The sequence below is a fragment of the Camelus bactrianus genome, chromosome 20, assembly GCF_048773025.1.
Source record: "Camelus bactrianus isolate YW-2024 breed Bactrian camel chromosome 20, ASM4877302v1, whole genome shotgun sequence".
Lineage (NCBI taxonomy): Eukaryota > Metazoa > Chordata > Mammalia > Artiodactyla > Camelidae > Camelus > Camelus bactrianus.
This window is the reverse complement of record NC_133558.1, coordinates 29,558,877-29,582,878: the sequence shown is the minus strand read 5'-3', so window position 1 is coordinate 29,582,878 and position 24,002 is coordinate 29,558,877. Positions and strand designations below refer to the sequence as shown.

At 47.9% G+C, this 24,002-nt stretch overlaps 1 long non-coding RNA gene across 2 annotated transcripts in view; it reads right to left on the bottom strand.

Annotated features, from left to right (window-relative positions):
- The window catches only part of LOC141574137 (uncharacterized), a 135,362-nt gene extending 122,274 nt beyond the window's left edge, over window positions 1–13,088 (bottom strand). For both annotated transcript variants that reach the window (XR_012500824.1, XR_012500825.1), the window contains exons 1-2: window positions 12,853–13,088; window positions 11,016–11,140 (exon numbers count right to left, since the gene is read on the bottom strand). This is a non-coding gene — a long non-coding RNA (uncharacterized LOC141574137). The remainder of the gene's footprint in view (window positions 1–11,015; window positions 11,141–12,852) is intronic.
- Between the last annotated feature and the right edge of the window lie 10,914 nt (window positions 13,089–24,002).

Here is a 24,002-nt window from a genome sequence, read left to right as displayed (position 1 = left end):
GCAGCTGCTGCTGGTGCTGAGAAATCCTCCACCATCCATGCCTCTGCATCACGTCTCCCAGATTCAAAGCCCTGGGGGGAAGGATGGGCTTGGCTGAGCCTGGAGTATGTGCCTATGTCCTGAGCCAGCAGGTGGAGGTTGGCAGCCCAGCAGGGAGACAGAAGAGGCTGCCTTTCAGGTTTTCTGTCTTTGAAGCAGCACTGCTTCCCATCAAGACCCATATGGGGAGAAATTCTCCAACTGTAGGAAGGACTTTCAGGTGCCAGGCAAGAGCGAAAAACTGACAAGTGTCCCCCAGAGTAGAAGTTATTGTTATTCCCATTCACGAATGAGGCGTTCTGACATCTCCTGCCCTGATGTGTCCTGACTGTGGTGACTTCCCCTCTGTATCTGCATCAGGCAAAGGAAGAACTAAGATGCCCGCAAATTAAAACGAGGCGATGTGTAAACGGGAACAGCTAACATTCTGGAGTGCTTTACAAAGTGCCTTTTCACCCATTTGTTTCACTTAATCTTTATCCAAAAAGCCTTGCATCGACCCTGACGGGTGCAGAGGGCGGGAGTGCTGTCCTCCCGTCTGGCACGTCAGCGCTGAGGCCAGGTGAACTCGGTGACTCACCTGTGAGCAGAGGCTAAAACTAGATAGACATTTTGCCCACAGTCTTGATGCTGTGCCACATCATCATTTACATACTTGACTGATTTTTGTTTGGTATCACACTCCATTTAATGTTTTTAATGGTTATGAAAGCAGGACTTCTCAAACTTCAACGCGACGGGAATCACGCAGGGATCTTTAGAAAACGCACATTCTGATTCAGTAGATCTGGAGGAAGTATGACTATGAGACTCAAGAATGTTTTCTCAGTTGCTCTTCCAGGGCCTTCGTCCTTTCTTGTTATAGGATCCATAAAGCCTAGAATAAAGAGGAGTCCAAGCCAGGAGGGACTGCCACTATGCTCTCAAGGGCACTGGGGTCGGGGCACAGGGGCTGGCAGGGGAAACAGAAAGTTGTCTGTGCGGGAGGATGACTAAAAGCATGTCAGCTGCTGCTTTACAAGTTCCTTGTAAAGCCATCAACTGCCTGTGCTTTCTTTAGCAGATCAGACATAGGAGAACAACAGTGGGGCGTGAGCCTCTCCAGCTCTAAGGTGATGATGACCAAGGCCAGAGTGGCGCCCTTGAACTGCAGCAGCTGGTGGCCCTCCGTGCAGTCCTACAGCTGCCTGGTCAGGGACGCGACGTGGAGAGGAGTCCTCGGAGGCAGCAGCTCCTTCACGTGGGGCCAGCCCAGGACCACCAGGTCATGGAATATAGTCAGCCAGTCCAGCAGTGTCCCGTTATAGAGGTCCCAGTGCAGTTTGTCCCAATAGCCAACTCCATCCTCAGTGGCTCATTCGGGGAATAGCCAGAGCCACAGAGCTTTGCGAATGAAGACTTTTACGTGTGGCATTAACTCCTCCTCTTCATGAACTTTTGCAGCAAGTCTCAAAGAAATAATTGTGACACAACGGAGAAGCTTTTCATGGTACATATGACTGTATCCCAGGAGCAGCTGGGATATAGTAAATACAGAAATGTGCATTTCTGACCAGCTTCCAGAGGATGCTGATGCTGCTGGTCCAGGGACCACGTTTTGAATAGTGAAGATTTAGAGGGTTAGCGGTAAGGATGACGTGGTCTCCATCTGGATCACACAACAGCAATACTGTAACAACTTAAGGAAGAACTGTTTGTGATGCAGCTGAGAATTTTATTTCTTTCAGGTTTTGACATTTTGTGTTATTTCTCTTTTTAAAATATTATTAATATTTTTTATTTTTTTAAAATGAAGGTACTGGGGATTGAACCCTGGACCTCGTATCTGTTAAGTGCGTGCTCTACCACTGAGCTATATCCACCTCTCTGTGTTATTTCTTGATTCACTTTAAAGATGAGGTTTGAGGGGGCAAAGTATTGCACAGATGAAGTGGTTCTTGTTTAATTATTGTTCTGTCCTAGAAAGACGCACAAGCAGAGGCTGACACAACAGCTCGAGGGGCTGGCTAGCCTTGGAAAGGCAGAGCTACTGCTCAGAAGTCTGCCAATCATCAGAGCGGGTATTTCACAGATAACGTATCTCAGCAGGCAGGCAGCTCAAGAAATTCAGAAGCAATTTTCTCCTTTCAAAAGTAAGCGCTCCTGAAAAGTTTATAAACACCCAAGATCCCTGCATGGAGAAACACAAATAGAAGAGAGGAATAACAAAACACAAAAGCCTTCCCAGGGAGAGGTGGAAGCCACAGGACTCGGAGGGCCTTCCTCAAGCTTAAAGAAGGAGCTGGACAAAACCCAGCTGCCTTATTGGAACCAGGTCACCGAGAGCCGCACAGAAGGAAGGTATGGGAACAGACGGAGACAAATGAACAGATGAAAACAGGTGCAAAACCTAAAGAAAACAGAGGGGGTTAATAAAAACAACCATCTCTTCGTGCAAGTAAACAAAGACAGAAAGAGAAAGAAGCAAAAGGCAACCAGATGCAAGGTTTGTCTGAACCCCCAGCGGCTGGTGGGAGCTGGGGTGTTAGAGGGGTGGCAGGCGGAGCGAGCGCCGATTAGGGAAGCGGGGTTGGCACCAACTAGCCCTGACAGCCGTGTTTGGGGACGGGGACAATTATTAGAAAGCTATTTTTGTGGTTTCCTTTGTCTCTCTAAGCCACCAGCCAAAACTGCGCCTATGTTTATCCCTTTGGGGACCTGAGAAAACAAAGTTGATTTCACCAAAACCCTTGAGTTTTTAAAAATAAGAACACACTCCTAAAGCGTCCACAAGTTTCCATCCTTTTACAAAATACATATTTCTTTGCAAAAGGATATTACTACGAGGCGCGGTTTCTTTTTCTCCTGTCTCCAACTAGATTGCTTTGTGTTTACACATCGAAGTAAGAAAACACGGGTGGAACACTTTTCCGTCCCTAAATTGCAGCCTTTGAGGGTGGGGAGCTGGCCGGGTTTCACCATTCAGAACGATGCTGTCTGTCTCAGAAATGTCATCCTTCCCCTGCAAACTCCAGCCTCCTCAAGGCTCCCCTTCCCAAGGCGGGACCCACACCCTCCCCTGCCCTGTGAAGGGTGACCATGCTTTCTGGATGGCCTTGCACTCAGTCCCAAAATACCAGACACCATCCCTCTCACCTGGGCTTTCTCTTCCCTCCCACTCCACGGCCCCCTCCTGTGATGCTCTCCGCACACTTCTTGGTCTGCCCCCACCAAGCCCTGTAAACCCCACTGACGTTCTTCAGACTTAACTGCTCCCAGTCTCTGCCTGTAGGTCAATACTGATGGGTGTAATTGTCCTAAATACTAAATACCTATATATTGTCCTCAAATGAAACTTCCGGCTCTTGTCTCGAGGTGTCTGGGGGAACAGCTGCCCCATGCAGCCTCTGGGGTGTCATCCCTAAGCTTCCCCTCACACACCATGGGGACTCCTCCAAGTCTCTGCTCATGGGATTATTCCCACCTGCCCAGGCTTACCTGCCTCTTATTCAAATTCTCCCCATCCTCAAAGTCCCCCTTAGAAGGCAGTTCTCTGAGCCGGTCATCACAGCCAAGCTCCTGAGACACTGCCCCCAGAGGTGAGTTCCAGGAGCCTCCGACTCTGGGAAAGCCCAGAGCTCCCCTCATGGAAGACCCACATGTACCTGGACACGGTGATGTCAACACTCATGTCTGTACTCCAGGGCTGCCTACTCTGTACTGCTCCCTACCTAGACCCACCTGTGGCCCTCCAGGTAGGAGGCAGACCTGGGAGGGGGTCTTTCTTTTCTGAAATCCCATCAGACTATAGAATGGCATGGTCTTTTAAGACCCACATGCAGAGATCCGGCTGACCTATGTCCTCTCTGTTCTTTAGCACCCATATCCTCCAGGAGTCATGGGCTCCAAGTGGCTGCCAAGAGCACCTGGAGCAACATGCGTCCCTGTTCACATCCAGCCGGGCGGAAGGAGAAGGGCAGCGGGACTGGCTGCTCTTCCCCAGAAGCCCCAAGCTTCTCCCCTGGAGTCTCACTGACCCAAATTGACTCACACCTGCCTGCCAGGCACTGAGCCAGTCCCTGGCAAATGGAGTGGAATTAGCGTGACCGAATTAGGCTGCTTAATCATCTGGGTGCAATGGATGTTGGGGAGTCAACCGCAGGGTTCCTACAACCGAAACTGCAAAAATCATAGAGGCTGTCTGGTCACATCCTCACGTCCCGGCATACTGTGTTTTGAAACATTTCAAAACCAAAGCCAAACTGGAAATTTTTTGGTGGGGGGGAGGGAGGTAATTAGATTTATCTAGTTATTTATTTATTTATTTAATGGCGGTACTGGGGATTGAACCCAGGACCTTGTACATGCTAAGCACGCCCTCCACCACTGAGCTCTACCCTACCCCCCAGCAAATTGGAATTCAATCGCTAAGAATGGTGGTGTATTTTGTATGTCACCTGTTCCTCACAGCATTAATGAAACTGTTGTGAACATTCACTTAGTCCTATGATCTCCTACACACACAGGCTCTGCCTTCTGGAATTATGCCTAAAATGACCCCAAAACATATATTCTCCATGTATTACGCATTTATATTCCAAACCAAAAATACCTACTTCCAGTATATTCTAGAACTTTTAATTTACTAAGCCACAGAGATTTCTCCCCCAAGACATTCATTTCTATAACGTTGAAACAGGAGCCCCCACACAGCCCTACACCCCTGCTGACTGGCATTCCCAAGGACCCTAACAACCATGTGGAGTCATAGGGAAATACTGGATACATCTATGAAGGAGCTGCTCCGCCTGCTTTAACATTCTGCTGACTAGCGCAGGTGTTTTCCAGAAGTTGCTGGAATGTTATTTCATTCCCAGAGAAAAGAAACAAGCAAAAAATAAAATGAAACTAATAATTCCTTCCGGAAAAGAGCAAAAAGGGCAAGCCCACTGTCACCTTGCCCCTCCTGCGTAAAAACATGGAGAAACACGGCGCAGCGGCTTTAATTAAACTACTGCTGTGATTTCTGGTTCGTGTCGAGGACGCCGTGGATGGCAGTGAACGTTCCGTCCGTGAAAGGCCGGTGAGGCCTTGATCAAGCGTTCATTCCCCAAAAGGAAGAACAGGGACCCCCAAATAGCAAGCCTGTGATCAGTAAATGAGCAGCCCTTGCCAAAATGTGCTACACAGGTGCTAAAAATCTACCCAGAGGCCGCCATCTCGGCATCCTTAGGGCGGGGGCCACCCTGACATGAGCCCAGACTGAGCCTGTATTTCCTCCTTAAATTCAGGTGGAGCTGACATGTGCAGAAAGCGGGGAGCCGAGCTGCACTGGTGCGCGTAGGAATGTGTCAGAGGCTAAGCCGCATGAATTACAGGCTGGGGACCTGACAGTGGTCTTCTCAGAGGGAAAGGGCATGAACCTGCCTCCAAGAGTCACTGCCCCTCTCCCAGGGAAGCCGTATGTCTGCCGCCCCCAGTGAGGCCCCACTCCAACGAGGGAGAAGAGTGCTATTAAATTATGTCACTTTGATATAAGGGCCTCTGTCTAGAAATTCAGTGTTGAATCATGGTGGGCTTGGCTTGAACAATATTGCGGGGGGTGCTGCCTGTGTCCCCTGGGTAGGTCAGTCCAGGTCTGGACTCCCGTGCCACGATGACATTGCTGCTGATGTGAATAATAAGTGTGATTTATTTGTTCAAGTTCCATATCCCAGGCAGGAATGGTTTGTGGGGCTGACAACCTGCAAATTACAAAGCAGAAAGTTTACAGCGCTGATTTATGGAGAAAGTGAAGGGCCACCTTTCTACACAGAAGACAACTCAATGCCTCCAAAGCAAGGTCTTGTTCTTATCAGGCCAGCTGACATCTCACAGAGCCTGTCCTACCTGTAAAGAAAGGAGGCAGGTGACCACAGGGCCACTTTAGACCCCTAATGGTACACAGCCCTTGCCATTATTCCCATAGAACCGTTGCTAGTATCACGCTTGGGGCGTCCCCATCACTGCCACCCTCAACCACTGCACCCTGCCATCATTGCCTCTGTCACTCCCATCACCACCAGCATTGTCCTCACCTTCACCATGACCCTGCCACCACCACTATCATCCTTACTGTCCATCCCCCATGATCACTGTCAGTACCACTGCCACCACCATGAAAATCTCCACCACAGCTTCACAGCCACATTCACAATTCCCTCGGTCCCTTCAGAGGGTCGTAAATCATCTGACCTTCTCCAGCATGACTGAGCTGAGAATGGGCCATTCCAACGGACACAGCCCAGAAGAAACAAGCACACGTATTTCCACTTCACTTCTTAATGGGTTCACAAGCCTTCTCAGCATTCCGCCATAGCAGGACTCATATGGTCATGGAAATGATACTCTTTTTATTACATTCATGTTGATAGAGGCTCCAGGAAACAAGACTGTACACCCTCGGTGGGTTTCCCAGCTCACTAAGGTCTTCTATTGGCTCTGGGCCCATTGACCTCCTGGGGTTGCACAGTCCTGACTTTCTCAGGTACCATCTCCTGGCAGCCCAGGTCATCAACTCTGCAAAGCCTACTAGTACCATTCACACACAGAAGGCCTATCTGAGTCAGGAGCTCTTCCTCCCTGGGGGTTTACTAAAGTGATACCTAACTACCCACCCTCGTTACCCGTGTCCTGCTCACCAGGGTCACCACCAGAACCATGACTCCCACCTCTTCTTCACAACCGTCACCATCACCATTGATAACACCCTGACCACCAGCATCAGCTGGAAAGGTTAAGGATAAAATTCACAAGGCACTCTGCTAGGTACTTCATGGAAAACTTGAGAATCTTAGTTTCTAGAAGAGGGATCCCCAAAGAGTGTCCTTTAGAAAATAATCCCAAAAGATAGGTCATATTTAAGAGGGAAAAAAAAATTCCACTACCAACTGAATTTGGGAGATGCTGCATATTGACAATGCACTTTTGCATATTAAAGATTCTGAAAAGTCCTGCAGGAGAGAAATCTGTCTGAGGCTGTTTGACCTAATATTTCTCAAGTATATTTTACTAGTAAATTATGTTTTCCACCTAACCTCTTTTTTTTTAATTGAAGTATAGTTGATTTACAATGTTGTATTAGTTTCTGGTGCACAGCATAGTGATTCAGTTATACATATATATGTTCTTTTCATATTCCTTTTCATTATAGGTTATTACAAGCTATTGAATATAGTTCCTTGTGTTATCCAGTCCACCTAACCTCCCTTAACATCACAATGAACCCTTGCTCCACAGAAGCAGGATAAGTGCAGCTCTAAAAGCTTAAAACTGTGCAGGCAGTAGTGACATGAACACAGATGCACTCATGAGCCACCAGTGTGACTCTTTCTCAGGTGCATATTCTAGCCCCCAATCACCTATTCTTCCCTCCTATTTGAAAATAGTAACCTTCCCTCAGGCCCTGGGAGACCAGGATCTTCGTCATCTCAGCCTCCACAATATTCACCGTGTCCTCTATGAGTATCTTACAAGCATAAGCATTGTTCATCTGTCCTCAATACATCCGATTTCCCCTTTCCAGATATGGGGACATCCCATAGCTCTGGATGTGCATTTTCTGGAACAAGAAGTAACTAAGGAACTTTTCACTACGCCTGAACCCCCAAACAGCCATCCCCAGGTACAGATCCCCACAACCTTGGAGGTGGGAGGGACCAAGGAGAGGTCACAGTCCAACCCACAAGGACACGTGGCCCAAAGAGGGGTGAGGACCCCCAGGGGTCACAGAGGCTGCCGCCCTCCCCCATTTCCTTCTGGCACAGCTGTAGACCCCCAGCCCCAGTCCAGTGTAGGGGCCAGTCTGGGATGGTTTTTCATTGGTCCAGGATGAAAAGGAGAGAAAAGTGCCCCTTTAGTAGACTTGGCATAAAGTTATATGCATTCAGCTCAAAGGGTATCTTGAGACTGTCCATCCTACTCGGGAGTTAAAATGTCCTTAAATAAAGAGGCTGTTAGATAGTGAGTGTGTTAGTTTCCTAGGGTTTCCAAAGCAAAGTACCACAAACTGGGTAGCTTAAACTACAGAAATTTGTTGTCTCACAGTTCTGGAGGCCAGGAGTCCAAAATCAAGGTGCCAGCGGGGCCAGGCTCCCTCTGAACCTCTGGGTAGAATCCCTCCTCGTGTCTTCCCAGCCTCTGCGGGAAGCCAGCAATCCTTGGCATCCCTAAAAGTGCAGCTGCCTGAGTCCGATCTCTGCTCTGTCCTCACATGTCCTTCTGCCTGTGTCTGTGTCTTCACATCGCCTTTCCTTTCCCCTAAGTTTCCTCTTTTCATAAGGACCCCAGTCATGCTGGATTAGGGGTCCGTTCTGCTCCAGCATGATCTCATCCTAACTTAAACCACTTACATGTGCAATGACCCTAGTTCCAAAAAGTCATCTTCGCAGGTACTAAGAGTTACGACTTCAGCATATCGGGGGCGGGGTGGGGGCGAGTCACAATTCAATCACAGTGGGTTTTTTTCCCCTAATGTCCTCACTGAGAAAAAGAAAAAGCTGACAGTCATTAAGCTGAATAAAGATGTTTGCTTGCTTTCTGTTTACTTTTCTTGCTGTTTTACAGGTGATGAAACCCCATTACCCAGAAGCTAGAGGAGGGAACATTTTCCTCGGTACCCGCTCTCCCACCTCCTCACCCCACCTTGGCTCAGCTCCCACCCAGGTCTCATCCCAGGGCTCCTCAGAGGAGTGAGGGCTGGTTTCAGCCTGACTGCATTCTCCCCGGGCACCCAGAGGGCACAAGCGACCCCTCACCCTCCCTTGGCAGGTAAGGAGGACTGGCATTGAGTACAGAGTGGCCTTAATCTGCCTCCCTGCCAAGGCCCCTTCCCTGAAGGAGAAGGAGGCTCTACTTAGACTCAGGCAAGCTGACCTCAGCAGCCTTCCTGCAGTGGCCCCTCCATGACTGGCTGGGGCCTCTTGGCTCCAAAGCTTAGAGGATAGGTGGATGCTTGAGGCCTTGTCCACCAGGTGAGGGAGGGAGCCTTCTTGTCCACTCTGGGCCCAGCTCAAGAAGCTGGTGGAATTGAATAGAATGAAGCTGAATTTCATTTTCCCCATCTGCAGTTCATTTATCTGGGTCCCACTGCTCCCCTCAAACCCGGCCCCCCTGCCCACTTTCCCTGTGAAGGCTTCTCAGTTCTGACTCCCATTGCTTTGCTCAGGCCTTTTCCCTTCCTCCCTTTATGCAAATCCCAGGCACATTTGAAAGACCAGCGTAGTGCCTATGACCCACTCCATGACCACGCCAGCCTCCCCAGTTGTGAAGCTCCATCCCAGGCCTCTGGGCCCAGTCATTGGCTTGTGCAGGTCATCATCTGCTCATCAAAACAAATTCTCTCTCCCTTTGCATAGGAAGCACGCTGATGAACAACTCCAGAAATAAATGTTATAAAACACTATGTTCTCCTTACTCTTCCCCCATGCCCTGGGCAAAATATCATGGGAAAGGTATGAGGCTTGGCTTCAAGCGGCCTTGAGTTTAGATCCAGGCTCTGCTTCCTACTGGCTGTCATGCCCTCCATGAGCCCCATCCGGAAAACAAGGCTGTGAGGACTGCCTCCTACCCTGCAGACACAAAGATGCAACACCCAGCTCTCTCTTCAAGGACACATGACTGCCCCTGGTTCTGGGGGTGCAGTCAGCCGATGGCCCCCAGCTGCTGGATCCTCAGGATCTGGGTCCCTACAGAGAGCTGCCCACCATCCCCAAGGTCACAACCCTCCCAGGACAGCCTGCCTCTGATTACAAAGCCAGGTAGGGGGGGTGGGTATAGGACGAGGTACTTTGGCCCAACTCTGGACACTCTAGGGGGCAAATCTTGCCCAGTGCTCCCCACCAGGCCTAGGTCATAATTCACCAACTTCCTCTGCACATCCTGCTTCCTCTCCTATCCCTCAATCTAAATCCCTCATAAACATCTTGTGCCCAAACTCCATCTCGACAACCAACCTTCTACTGAGAAACCAACCTGTTACAGAGATTGTGAGGATCATAATTTATGATCCAGGAGCACCAGCACCATGCCCGACACACAGAAGGTGCTCGAAAACATCACTCCCCTCCTTGCCCCACAGTGAGGCATAAACAGAAGGCTCTCTGGAGGCAGCTGGAGTTGAATCTCTCCAGCAGGACAGGAGAGCCCCAAGAACACCACATGCCAAGTTCCCAGGGAGGCTGGGCAGGCGGGGCCCAAAGACACACAAGGCCCTGTGATTAAAGACACAGAAGTGGATTCAGATGGCCAGGAAATACAGAAAGTCACCACGGCAAGGAGCAGCCAGAGAGAAAGGGAAATCTATCTGCAGAGTTAATGTTTCCCAGCTCCTGCAGGTGCTGCTGCCCTGAGACTTCTGCTCTCTGCCCCGAGTGGAAGGCTGCTCTGCTTTGAGGAGTGTTTCCTATAGAAAGAGACCTCTGGCTATTATTCTTTGCAGTGTGAAGTGGGAAATGACCTGGATGGGGTTTCATGTGAAGCAGCAAGTTGTTAGAAACAGCTGGAGGAGCGTCTGTGCTGAGAACGAGATACGAAGCAAGTTCTTGGGGGTGCAGAATTCAAGGGATGAGAAAAAAAAGAAGGGCATGTGGGTCTGACCTCAGGGGCCTGGTACCCAGGTCTCCCCGTCATGAGAAGCTGAGATCTGATAGGTAACAAGCCCCTCTGCTCACCTTCTCAGATCCCTTCATCTGCCCTCACACCTACTCTCCAACCATAAACACCTGTAAGGTGTTTTCTATCCAAGACCCAAACGTGACCCAGGGAGAAGGCACAGCAGGTAAGAGCACAGTCTGTGAGCCAGGCAGCTCCAATCCAGCCTCAGCTCTGCCACTTTGTAGCTGTGTGACCTTAAGCAAGCTATTTAACCTCTCTGGGCCTCAGCTAGCTATTTCTATATTTATTATCATGTTACTCTTGCCATCAAGAGTTACAATCTCTGGGCAAAAGGATGAACATACCTCGAAACAAGAGCAAAGAATGTGCTCCACCAAAACCAGTACAGGCCAGGCTGGAGCAGTCTAGGTGGATTTCATGCAGAAGGTGGCATCTGAGTGGGACCTTGAAGGGCAGACTTTGGATGGACCTGGGAAAGAGAGGAAACAAGGGGCATAAAAAAAAGTTCAGATGAAACCATAAAGGCAGGAATGAGTGAGACGCTTGTGAGACAGAGAAGAGCTGGGAGAAGCACAGATGCAGCATCCTCTTGCTGGCTCTGAGGACTCAAAGGTGTGGGATGCACTCTCTGGAGAGGACAAGGGAAGTGAATCATTTAGGTGAATCAAGTCAGGGAAACAGAGACCCACAGAGGACAGGGAGGCAACCTGGATTAGCGACACCCAGGCACCAGAGCAAGCCAGTGGGGGCAGAAGCTGTGGAGGAAATGTGGACCCTGCCAAAGTATCCAGAAGAAGGTAAGAAATACCCCCAGCTTCCCCCGCCCTCTGCTCTCCAGCTTCCGACCATTGCCTCCCATTGACGAGACCTGACCAAAGCCACAACCAGGGCAGGAACCTGGGAAACGTGGCTTGCAGAGGTCAGCCCCACACTGTGTGGAGCTGAGCAGATGAAGGCACAGATCATACAGTGATAACCCTGACAGAAATGTTCACAGTTGCCACAAGAATACTTGGCAGGGTGACCCCCCAGGGCTGAGGGCTTCTCAGAGGAGGCAACACCAGAGACCAAGCTGTCAGAGAAGAAGTCGACAAGGAGAAGACAGGGACGTTTGTGCCGGGTCAAGAGTAGCAAGTGGCCAGCCTGGAGGTGAGGAGCCATCGTGCCCAACATGCGAGGGAGGGTGTGGTCCCAGGGAGATGGGGAGGTGAGTTGAGGCCAGAGGTCAGAGAATCTTCCTGCAGCATCTGGGCCCAACACTGAAGCCTCCTGGGAGCCCTAGAAGGTCTGAAGCAAGAGGAGCCCAGTTGTAAGTAACCTAAATTTCCATCAACAGATGATTAGATAAAGAAGATATGGTATATATATGCAATGGAATACTATTCAGCCATCAAAAGGAATAAAATAATGCCATTTGCAGCAACATCAGTTGCTAGAGATGATCATACTCAGTGAAGTAAGTCAGACAAAGACAAATATCACACAAATATCTAAAAAATGGCACAAATGAGCTTACTTACAAAACAGAAAAAGACTCACAGGGGTAGAAAACAAACTTATGGTTACCAGGGAGAAAGAGGGGGAGGAATAAATCGGGAGTTTGGGATTAGCAGATACAAACTACTATATATAAAATAGATAAACAACAAAATCCTACTGTATGGCACAGGGAACTGTATTCAGCAACTTATAATAACCTATAATAAAAAAGGAGACTATATATATACATATACATGTGTAACTTAGTTTGCTGTACATCAGAAACTAACACAACACAATAAATCAACTATACGTCAATAATAAATAAATTAATTAATCAGTGGAGGGGCCCTGTGGTGCCCGTGTGAGCATCGCACCCTGGCCCCACTGAGAGGCCTGGAACTGAAGCGGGCAGCGGAGGCGGGGGCCCAGGGCCGGCACTGCGAAGCCCAGTGGGCACAGAAGGGAAAGGAGCTCGCGGAGATTCTGGCAGGCGAGAGCACCAGGGCTTGAGGGGCGACTGGATGGGGGGTGAGGCAAGGGTTCACGTTCAGAGTGACGCCCAGGTTTCCGACTTGAGCAGCTAGAAGCTAAGCCTCTTCACGCAGCGTCTCCTTTAACTTTCACGTACCTCTGAGCTTGTCGGTGTTGTGATCCCCACGTCACGAGTGAGGAAACGAGACTCAGAAAGGGGGGACTCACCTGCTGGGTTCACCGGCCAGTAACGTGCACGGGGCCCTAGAACAGGGGCTCTGAACCTGGCTCCTAACGTGTGCAAAAAAAAGTACACCTTCCTTCTCACTAACTGCCAACGGAAGTCTAGCATTTCCTCCCATTACGAACGTGGTCGCAAATACTGTTTACGACACCTGGACTTCGTGGCAGTGGCGATCTTCCTGTTTGCAGCCACGCCCCAGTCCCCGCAGACTGACTCAGACTCCGCTTACGCCCCTCGCGTCCTCAAAGCTCGGTCCTGCTGACCTGCCGCTGGATCCCGCTGTTTGATGGGTTTGTAATGAAACAGGTTTTGCTCCAGCACAGCGTTTATAACTATGTCAGTACAACTGGGTTCCTTTGTAATCCTTTGTTTTTTATCTTACGCTTTTGAAAACAGTGTTCTGAGAAGGATCCAGAGGATTGTTGCTTCACCGGGCAGTCAAAAAGAAACCTGATCTAAACCACAGGCTCTTCGCCCTGCTCCACAACTCCATCGCCAGCGCGGCCAGCAAGGTCCCCGGAGGGTTCATGCTTTGCCCGTAAGGCGCTCGAGGAAGAAGGGAGGATTTTTTATTTTACCTCAGTTAACACCACATGGATACGGGGGCGTCAGCCCCTGATTTTGCAGCACAGCCCCTAATTAAATCGTATTTGTCTTTGTCAGGCCCTGGGTCCCGGGCCAGGGCTCGGTCACCATGACCAAAGAACACAGGCCCCCATCGGGTGCATGATAATCCTCCCACAGCAGCCAGATGGCAGGAGAGATGGAGGAAACGGAAGGCTGGAGAGGCTTTGAGACGCAACCAAGATGGCGCCCAGCTGGGGACCCACTCCCACCCCGGGAAGTGGGGGGCAGGTCAGTCTGGGCTCCCCCAACCTAAGGCACTCAGGCCCACCCGGTGCTTCCACAACTGCCTACCAGGACCCAGTGCTTCTCGAGGCGCCGGCTCTGAGCCACCTGCACCCTCACAGCTCTCACTGTCGCTCTTCAGGACCAAATGCATTCCACGTGGCAGCCAGCCCCCGCTTCTCCCTGGCAGAGACCCGCGGCTGCAAAAAGTCCCTCTGCCTCACGTCTGACTCCCCCAGAACAATGCATCTCTGTCCACAGCATGCTTCCCTGCAGAGGGGAATGCTGATGAAGGCTGGGCCTCCCACCCCACTGCCATGACTCCAGCCCCCAAGGCCCTGTGCCACCCAGCCCCATCCCCTTCTCCAGATTGCTCCCAGAGGCCCAAGGGGTTCCCTGGGATCCAAAGCCCAGCAAAGGAGCCCAGAAAGGAAAAGGATCCTGAAACTGCAGGATCAGAGGCCAACAAAATGTGAGTGCTCAGTGGAGAGTGGCCTGCTTGGCACTAGGCAGGAGCCTGAGGAGGAAGCTGGGGTCCGTGGATGTGATGAGGCAGCCCTGGGGGTGCACGAGGGCTGTGGGCAACTGGGCAGACCATGTACATCTGCTGGCCCTCTTCTGCACTCTGTGCCAGAGGTCCTCATATCACTATATCATCACCATCTCTGTCCCAGTGATAGCTGCAAGCCCCACCACCCCATGCCACAAACGCTTTCATCCAAGTGTATGCAAAGGATGAAGAGACAGAGGAAGGAGTGGTTCATGCTTGCCGGGGTGCTGGGACCCACCCCTGTAGTGGGCACTGTCATGTACCATCCAGATCCCTCTTTGAGGAAGGAGTTGCATCCTCAGCTGCTGGGAGCAGTCTCCTCACAGCTGTGCCCTTTCCAGGCAGCCCATGTCCACAACTGATCTATCTGGGGTCCTGGGAAGAGCCATCTCTGCCAAAAGCAGGTCTACTCCAACAACGCCAGGCCGGCTGCAGAGCCCCCCTGGGGGTCACTTTCCTTCTCTCCCTGCCCATGCCTGCCTCCCCCTTCACCCCATCCCAGGCACCGAGGGCCCTCCTTACTCAACATCCTGTGCATAAACTTCTCAGAATCTGCTTCCCAGGGAACCCAGCCTGCAGCAACTTTCCCCAAAGAAGTGGGAGCATTTTGCATCGCGTGCAGGGTCCAAGGCAGGGAGCACACACCTTGGCAGCTGCCCCCTCTAGCAGCTGGCATCCCCTTGCTGAACAAGTTCTGGGGAGCACTGAAGGATAAATTTGCCCAGAGGAGTGAGGGGCAACTTCTGGAACTGACTTTGAAGGAGGAGGAAGAGTCCACAGGCAGAGCAGAGATGGGTGTACAGGTTGGAGCCCCCCACCCTGAATACCTGCAACATCCCAGAGGAGGAGAGAGAAAGGAGACCCGCCTGTTGGGGGCCCTTTCAGAAAATTGTGAAATGATCAGGGAGTTGGTTCCAGAAAGGCAGAGACCAGATCACAAGGGTCTATTTGGACTTGAGTCTGGGGACACTAGGGAGGCTTTGAGGAGTTTTAAGCAGCGCAACACCAACACCAGCCTCCTTCCAGCCTCCCCCATCAGGCAGCTCTGGGCAGCGCCTGCCCCAGGGGCTCTGGCTGGGCCAACAGCCAGGCTCCAACCAGCACATCAAACGCCCACCAAAGGTGATTAGAATCTGGATTTCAGATGACGTTCCTCCCCATTTACTCCTCAGGGTAACCCTAAACCTTATGATGTCTACGTTCTTATGCTGAAAGTGAAATCCAGTCCTTTCTAGCAGCAGGTGGGTGCTTCCCGGTGAGGGCATAGCCGGGCGAGCAAGGTAATAGTTACCAGATGCAGGTCCACACACTCCGCCTGCCCAGGTCAGTGGCACCCAAGCCCCATTGGCGCGGATGACCACCTGCATTTACACAGGGGCGCTGAATTCACGCAAGGGGAGCTGGGGCCTGGAGGGCACCTGATGCCCGTCAGTGATGTGAACTGATATTTAGCTCCTGCGATAATCCTTCAAGGCCCTGATGTGGACAGAGGATCCAGGAATGTGAGCACTGAAAGAGTCAGACTTCTTTGAAATGCAAATGGTTAAAGCCAACTCAGCCAACCTTACACACAAAGGGACTCAATTGTTCTGAAAATACAGGTTTCCCTCACAGTCCGAAAGCAGTGCTAAAGCGAAGAAGCAATTACCTTAGGACTCCTATCGCTAAGGAATGCACAAAATAAACAGAGAGAAAGCACAGATGCTCACAGACACAGTTCAAGGCTATGGCAGCTTGATGCTGAGATGCTGAGTGCAGTTCCCAGGGAAGGAGCTTGGTGGTGCCCCTCTCACTGCTTGGGGTGCATGCTGCCCCTATCATGCTGGCTGCAAAACAAACACTGAACGCTATTTTTGCTTTTCCCCTTCATATTAGGGAAAATCCTCTTTGGATTTCTCTCAGCAAAAACAGGTACTAGTGTAGATGTCTCATAAAAGCAAAGTGGTGTGAAGTGAACTTTCAAAGAGCAGGGGATACCTAGCCAACCAAGTGTTTAAGAAGCAAACCATGCCTGGAGTGACAGGGTGCAGCAGCTCAGAGCAACTAGAAGCAGGGGCTTAGATACCCCAGGCCTCTCTCTCCGCCTTGGGTCTTTACTCTCTCTGCAGATAGCAGGAAATGTGTCAGCCTACATTCCCTCATGGCTGTCATCCACAGCCTTCACTGGCAGAGGACTGACTCCATTCCTTAGTTCCAGGGTTAGAAATCCCAGGGAAGGCACTGACTGGCTGAGTATGGGCTAGATACCCACCCCTTAACCAATCAACTGTGGCCAGGGGGTGTGGTCATGTGAGATGTGCAGCTTCCCACAGAACCACCTGGGCAGCCTCCAGAAAGGACGTGCGCAGCTCCCAGAGTAAAGGGGTGTGGGGTGGGCCACCAGATAGTAGCACACTCCAGTTTCATCACCAATGAGTGGAAGAGTCTGGATTTATGCCCAGGCCTGCTGGGTTCCAAAGCCCACATTCATTCTCCGATGCATGCTGTCTCTCTGAGGCTCTGAATGTCTCCTCCTATATTAGGAAATCAGAGTTGGTCTGTCAGCCTCTCCAGAAAGTTAAAACAAATTTACTATCTAGGCAGTAATAGCCATGGATATACTTCTGGCATCCAAAGCCAGGCAAAGGACAGCACTAGATTGGGAGCCATATTTTCCATCTTCTTTTTCATAGCCATTGCCAACACCTTTATGGCCTTTTTTTTTTTTTTTTTTTTTGATTTATTTATTTACAGCCACTTTTTTTAGTCACCTTTTTTATACCACCATCCAGGTCTCCTCCTTCCTGGCCCAGCCCCTCCCCAACTCTGTCTTTTGTGGAACACAATACAACACAATGTTGTATTGTACTCTGTTGTACCAAGTGTAATTTTGATACAAGTTTTTATTTTTTTAATGATTCAATAAGCACTTCTGTTTTTAATGGGTGGAGCAAATCCCATAAATTCTTAACTTCCTCACAGAAGATCATGACATCCTTCACCTGCTGGCCTGACTTAAAATCCTGATGGCCTCTGAGAACATCCCTTCCTCTGAACCCTGTCAAGTAAAAACCATTCATCCTCCTACCTGGTGGACCTGGGCTTGTAAATGTTGACAGTTCTCCGTGGGTCCTTCACCTTTCAGCACATCTTGCCAGCAAGGGGACTGACTCCATTCTGGACTTTCTTTTCAAGGTGTTTGTATGGTAACCAGGCTTTGAAAATGGAGATAGTGTCTCCCTTCAGAGCAGAGGGCAGACCAACTTACTGCCCATTATAAAAGAGTCAGTCTTTAAACTCAGGGTTTTTATGCTGAAACATAACCCACTTCATGTGCATGTATCACTTGACCTTCTCTACATCACCCTGTAGGGACTGAGGCTCAAAGAATCCATGCAAGTGATAATCTTCTGGCTACTGACCCTGCTGTGAGTAATAAACTGTCTTTTGTCTCTGACCTGGAAGTTTCAAGTCTTCTGCCAGCATCCATGAAGCTGTATCAGACTAACCTGTTAGCTTGCAAGTGGGGTAAAATCCCAGACCCTTGACACGGAGGTGAAATCCATCTCCTCACCCTGCAGTGCCACTTCCAGATCACTCCTTCTCCACTCCTGTTAGAATTCCTTGCCACGTTGTTTCAACCTCATCTGGCAACTCTCTTTATCTCTGCCATCTACTAACCTTCCCCTCATCCAGGGCACCTGCCTCCCCACCCCAAGTCCTGCCATAATTTTGGGCGAGTTCACAGGTCACATGAACCACCCACCCAACCCCACAGGCTCTCAGTTCCTTCATCACCTCAGCTCGTCTGAATGACTCCTCCACTCCACCTTAGCCACAAGCTCCTACTGGCTCCACGCTGGGCAATGTCAACACTAGTAACTGCTCTCCCTCCGAACGTAGATCATTCTTTATTTGATTACTGTATTTTTTAATTCTAAGAATTCTGTTTGATTTTCAAATCTATGTCTTTTTTTTTTATAGTTTCCTGTACCCTGTCAAAAAACCCTACTTTCCAGCCAGGCTAAGGACAGAGTTTAGTCAAAAAAAAAAAAAAGATGATTTTTAAAAAGTGGTCATAGAGGTGGTTATTACAATGACTATTAAATATTTTAAATAAGCTAATTTTTTATTTCTTTAAACAGAATAAGCATAGTTTTTCATAATGTGTCTGATAGTAACAATATCTGAAATCCATGGTCTGTTGAATCCTTGGGTTGCTCATGGTATCTTTTTTTAAATTTTGTTTTTATTGAAGTGTAGTTGATTTACAATGCTAGTTTCAGGTGTACAGCAAAGTGATTCAGTTATACATATACACACATATTTGTTTTCTTTTCAGATTTTTTTTTTTAAAGAAACTTCATTTTAATGTCAGTCTTTTCTGGTTCTTTTTTTTATTTTTTATTGATTTATAATCATTTTACAATGTTGTGTCAAATTCCAGTGTTCAGCACAATTTTTCAGTCATTCATGGACATATATACACTCATTGTCACATTTTTTTCTCTCTGAGTTATCATAACATTTTGTGTATATTTCCCTGTGCTATACAGTGTAATCTTGTTTATCTGTTCTACAATTTTGAAATCCCAGTATATCCCTTCCCACCCTCCACCCACCTGGCAACCACAAGTCTGTATTCTCTGTCTGTGAGTCTATTTCTGTCCTGTATTTACGCTTTGTTTTTGTTTGCTTGTTTGTTTTTGGTTTTGTTTTTTAGATTCCACATATGAGTGATCTCATATGATATTTTTCTTTCTCTTTCTGGCTTACTTCACTTAGAATGACATTCTCCAGCAGCATCCATGTTGCTGCAAATGGCATTATGTTGTCAGTTTTTATGGCTGAGTAGTATTCCATTGTATAAATATACCACCTCTTCTTTATCCAGTCACCTGTTGATGGACATTTAGGCTGTTTCCATGTTTTGGCTATTGTAAATAGTGCTGCTATGAACATTGGGGTGCAGGTGTCATCCTGAAGTAGATTTCCTTCTGGATACAAGCCCAGGAGTGGGATTCCTGGGTCATATGGTAAGTCTATTCCTAGTCTTTTGAGGAATCTCCACACTGTTTTCCATAGTGGCTGCACCAAACTGCATTCCCACCAGCAGTGTAGGAGGGTTCCCCTTTCTCCACAGCCTCTCCAGCATTTGTCATTTGTGGATTTTTGAATGACGACCATTCTGACTGGTGTGAGGTGATACCTCATTGTAGTTTTGATTTGCATTTCTCTAATAATTAGTGATATTGAGCATTTTTTCCATGTGCTTTTTGATCATTTGTATGTCTTCCTTGGAGAATTGCTTCTTTAGGTCTTCTGACCATTTTTGGATTGGGTTGTTTATTTTTTTCTTATTGAGTCGTATGAGCTGCTTATATATTCTGGAGATCAAGCCTTTGTCGGTTTCACTTGCAAAAATTTTCTCCCATTCTGTAGGTTTTCTTCTTGTTTTACTTCTGGTTTCCTTTGCTGTGCAGAAGCTTGTAAGTTTCATTAGGTCCCATTTGTTTATTCTTGCTTTTATTTCTTCTAGGAGAAAATTTTTGAATGTATGTCAGATAATGTTTTGCCTATGTTTTCCTCTAGGAGGTTTATTGTATCTTGTCTTATGTTTAAGTCTTTAATCCATTTTGAGTTGATTTTTGTATATGGTGTAAGGGAGTGTTCTAGCTTCATTGTTTTACATGCTGCTGTCCAGTTTTCCCAACACCATTTGCTGAAGAGACTGTCATTATTCCATTGTATATTCTTGCCTCCTTTGTCGAAGATTAGTTGACCAAAAGTTTGTGGGTTCATTTCTGGGCTCTCTATTCTGTTCCATTGGTCTATATGTCTGTTTTAGATTCTTTTCCATTATAGGTTATTATAAGAAATGGAATCTAGTTCCCTGTGCTACACAGTAGGTCCTTGTTGTTTATCTATTTTATATATAGCAGCATGTCTGTTCATCCTAAACTCCTAATTTATCCCTCCCCATTCCCCTTTGGTAGCCAAAATTTGTTTTCTATGTCCGTGAGTCTATTTCTGGTTTGTAAGTAAAATTTGTATTTTTTATGTTATTTAGTTATATTTGTGTGCTGGTCATTACATTTGAAAAATTATTTATAGAGAATATGTGTCTGATAATCTTCGTCTAGAACCCAACTTTAATCCACAATCAAGGCTTGAGTTTTCCTGGACCACCTGGGTGATACAAGTATGATCTCTAAGACTATATAAGAATTGGTTTAATTCAGTTCACCCAAATTAAGGTGGCTTAGGAAGCCCAGCTTAAAATGGGGAAAGCTTCCTGTTAGACTCTACACTTTGTGCTGGCCTTTGACTTCGATTTTGGTAGACAAAACAAAAGTTTATTTTGCTAAAATGTCAACTTTCCTCAGGGCAAAAGCAGATTCTGTGCTCACTTAATTCTCTGGCTTCTTTTTCCCTTAAATCTTGGCCTGGTAATTCCTTACAATCTTGCCTGCTCTTGTTACTTTTAAGAAGGTGTTTTTATATTTTATCCAATAGGCATGATAGTCCAAATAATCTAACTAATCATTATCTGGAACCAAAGTTCTAATAGTTCATTTCTATCAACGATCACCCATTTCTCCTAGTATTTTTCCTCCACTAATCTCACAGTACCTGTTTTTAACTTTAATGAGACTTTGAGACCTTTGGCTACTTCATTTCTTCTATCAGCCCCTTCTGTCTCCAATCCCTTCTTTATACCCCAAGACCCATCACTTCAGCCTCTGTTTTATAGAAACTCCTAATCCCTTTACCCCAATTTTCCTTTCCTTGGATTTACCTGGAAAAAATGAACCCCAGATTGAGCCAGTTTTCTCGGCTTTTATACTCATACTATTGAACACTTCTGAGGAAACCAACCCAACAACTCGTTTTGGTGCTACACTTCTTTCATGGTCCCTAACACCAACTAGGCCCCCATCACCACCCAGTAGACGTCCTCTATGACACGGTCAGACCCCATGCCTGTCCTTCCCAGCAGCTTTGTTAAACTTTTCCCTCTCAGAAAGCCCTATACCTTCTCACCACCCACCCAACACTCTCAGAAGATGCTCACACCTCCTGGTTCACACAGAGCAGCTGCATCTTCCCATTTCCTGCCTCTGGTTTCTTGTCTTCCAGCTCATCTACATCTGTGTCCACACTTGTGTCTTTCTCATCTGTTTCACAGGCAAGAGTCTCCTTCCTGAGTCTCTTCCTTCCACCTGGCTCCATCCTTCTAAGGAACCTCAGACCAATAACTGACCTCAACCCTTTCTCTTTTCCAGTGGCTCCTTCCCATCATCTTGTAAACATTTTCAAATTTTTCCTAATTGAAAAAGGAGCTCTTTCCTTCAACTCTGCAGTCCTTCCAAGTAAGTACTCTTGGCTGCTCCCTACAAGTTCCCACTGCACCCCAGGATTATAGTCTGTTCCCTTGCATTGCAGTTTCTCCCCAAAAGACAAGTTCCTTGAGGGCTGGTACTTTGTCTTAATCACTGTTGAATCCCCAACATCTAGCTGAGAATTTGTGGGAGGGGTGAAAGAACAAGCTGGGGTCATTGTTAGGCCTGGCAGCCCACATTAATCTCTGTGTACTGGTTACCAGGGAATTCTGCTTTGATGGGAGGCCAATTGGCCAAATGCTAACTTTGCAGCATTACTGACGCTGTGTAATTCTTTTCAGTCTATGGAAATTCTGGCTTTATTTAGTTAGTATCTAATTTGCGGGTTAATAAGTCTTTGTCTGAAGGTCTTTGGTGCACAGTGCAGAGCTGGGATCACCTTTCCCAGACTCCCCTGGGGCTTGGAGTTGGGGGATAAGTGTACTTTGAGGCACTGACTTTTTGTATAACTTACAGGATCTCAGTCTGGGCATATTACTCATTAGGGTTTATTTACCTTTTGTGGTGGCCTAGAAAAAGCCAAGCTTAATGAAGTGGTTACCAAAAGCCTTTAACATCATATTTTCCACAGAGTTCATAAAAATATTGACAGTGGACTTTGCTGGCATATTGCATCTTTCAAAGAGATGAACAAAAATGATAGTAAGCATATTGATTTGGTTTTTTAAAAGACTTCATAACAAGGAGCCTGGTGTAGTCCATGACAGCAAGTAGGACCCTCCAGCAGAGGATGAGTAAGCTGGCCACGTGGCCTTGGCCATTCCACTGTCCTTCCCTGGGCCTCGATTTCCTCACTATAAAATAAGAATCTTGGACAAAAATGAGCTTTAAGGTTGTGTCTGTTACAGAATAGAATGATGGTATTCTTTCTAAATTCACTCCTAGGACAACACACTGCCTTTGCTTTAAAGGAAGAGACAACAAGGAATATTGTTTTTATCTCTAAGATCCACCCAAATCAGCAGAGATTGCCATAAAGTTGAGGGAAATGGTGATGGTCCTCAGGACCCAAGTGCCGTGTTCTCAGTGGGCTTTCTTGGCTCCAATTTTCCTGGTTCACAGCCTGGCTTGCCCCAGGGCTGGCTTGCATTGAACCTTTCCAGAGCCCCTCACTTCCTGCTGGGGTGTTCTGCCAGCCTTCCCTGCAGACTCCTTGGCAGGGAGAAGAGGGAATGATCAGAGATGCCTAAATTATCAGTACTAGGTAAACCTTAGTGACAGTCTGTCTGTGGTTTTCAAAATCACCTGAATAAAATGTCCTGTTATGGTGATGATGATGATGATGATGATGAAGGAGGAAAAGGAGGAGGAGGAGGAGGAGACAAAAAGAAGCTGGTGTCCGTGATGATGAAAATGATGATACTGATGATGAAGGAGGAGGAGAAGGGGTAAATAGGAAGATGATGTCAAGGATTATGATGATGTGGAGAACAACGATGTTGGTGATGGTAAAGATAACGGTGCTGATGCTGATGATGGTGATAAAGACAGACCACTATGGAATGAAATAAAACGTAATAACTGTTAGGCATCCATATCAATTAGAATGCATTCGGCTGCAAGTAATAGAAGTCCTAACTGTTGGTTGTTTAAATAATAAAGATATTTAATGACCTCACATCATAATAGCAGACACTTATGCAGTACTTGCTGCCTGCCAGCCTTTCTACATGTTTTCTTCATACAATTAGTCCTAACATCCTTTCTACAAGGGAGGTGATATGTGGTCTCCACATTATAGATCAGAAAACTGAGCTTCAGAAAAGTTAAGCACCGTGCCCAAGGTCAAGTGAGTGGCAGAGCCGGGACTTGACTGGTTCCAAGATGGTGTGGCCTCAGGGTCTACTTTCTCCTGCTGCTTTATCATAGCAGGACTTGAGTTATGGGTCCTGGGCTAGATGGGAGCTCAGTAACATCAGGGTCGGAGGGCTTCCGCTCCCCTTGGCTTCCCCTCGCGGCTACTATAGCTTGTCTGCGGCACAACCGCTTCTAGAGCAGGAGGTGGGGGACAGAAGACTTTTCTTCACACTACCCTCTACTTTCCGCAGGAAAGAAAATCTCTTCTCGAAGCACCCAGAGAGTTCCTTCTACATCTCACTGACCAGAACAGGGTCTCATGTCCTCCCCACACCAACCCTGGCAAAGGGAAATAGGGCAGCCATGAACTGCTGGCTTCAGTTGAACCAGTTTTCACCTCTGAAGACTAAACGTGCTATCACTTGAATAAAACTGGGTTCTGTCCTCCGGAAATGGGGGTGGATGTTGGGCGAGTCCCACTAGGACTGGCTCAGCATGGGAAATAATGGCAAAATACGGGAACTGGCACAGAGTTCTATGGAGGACCCTACAGGAG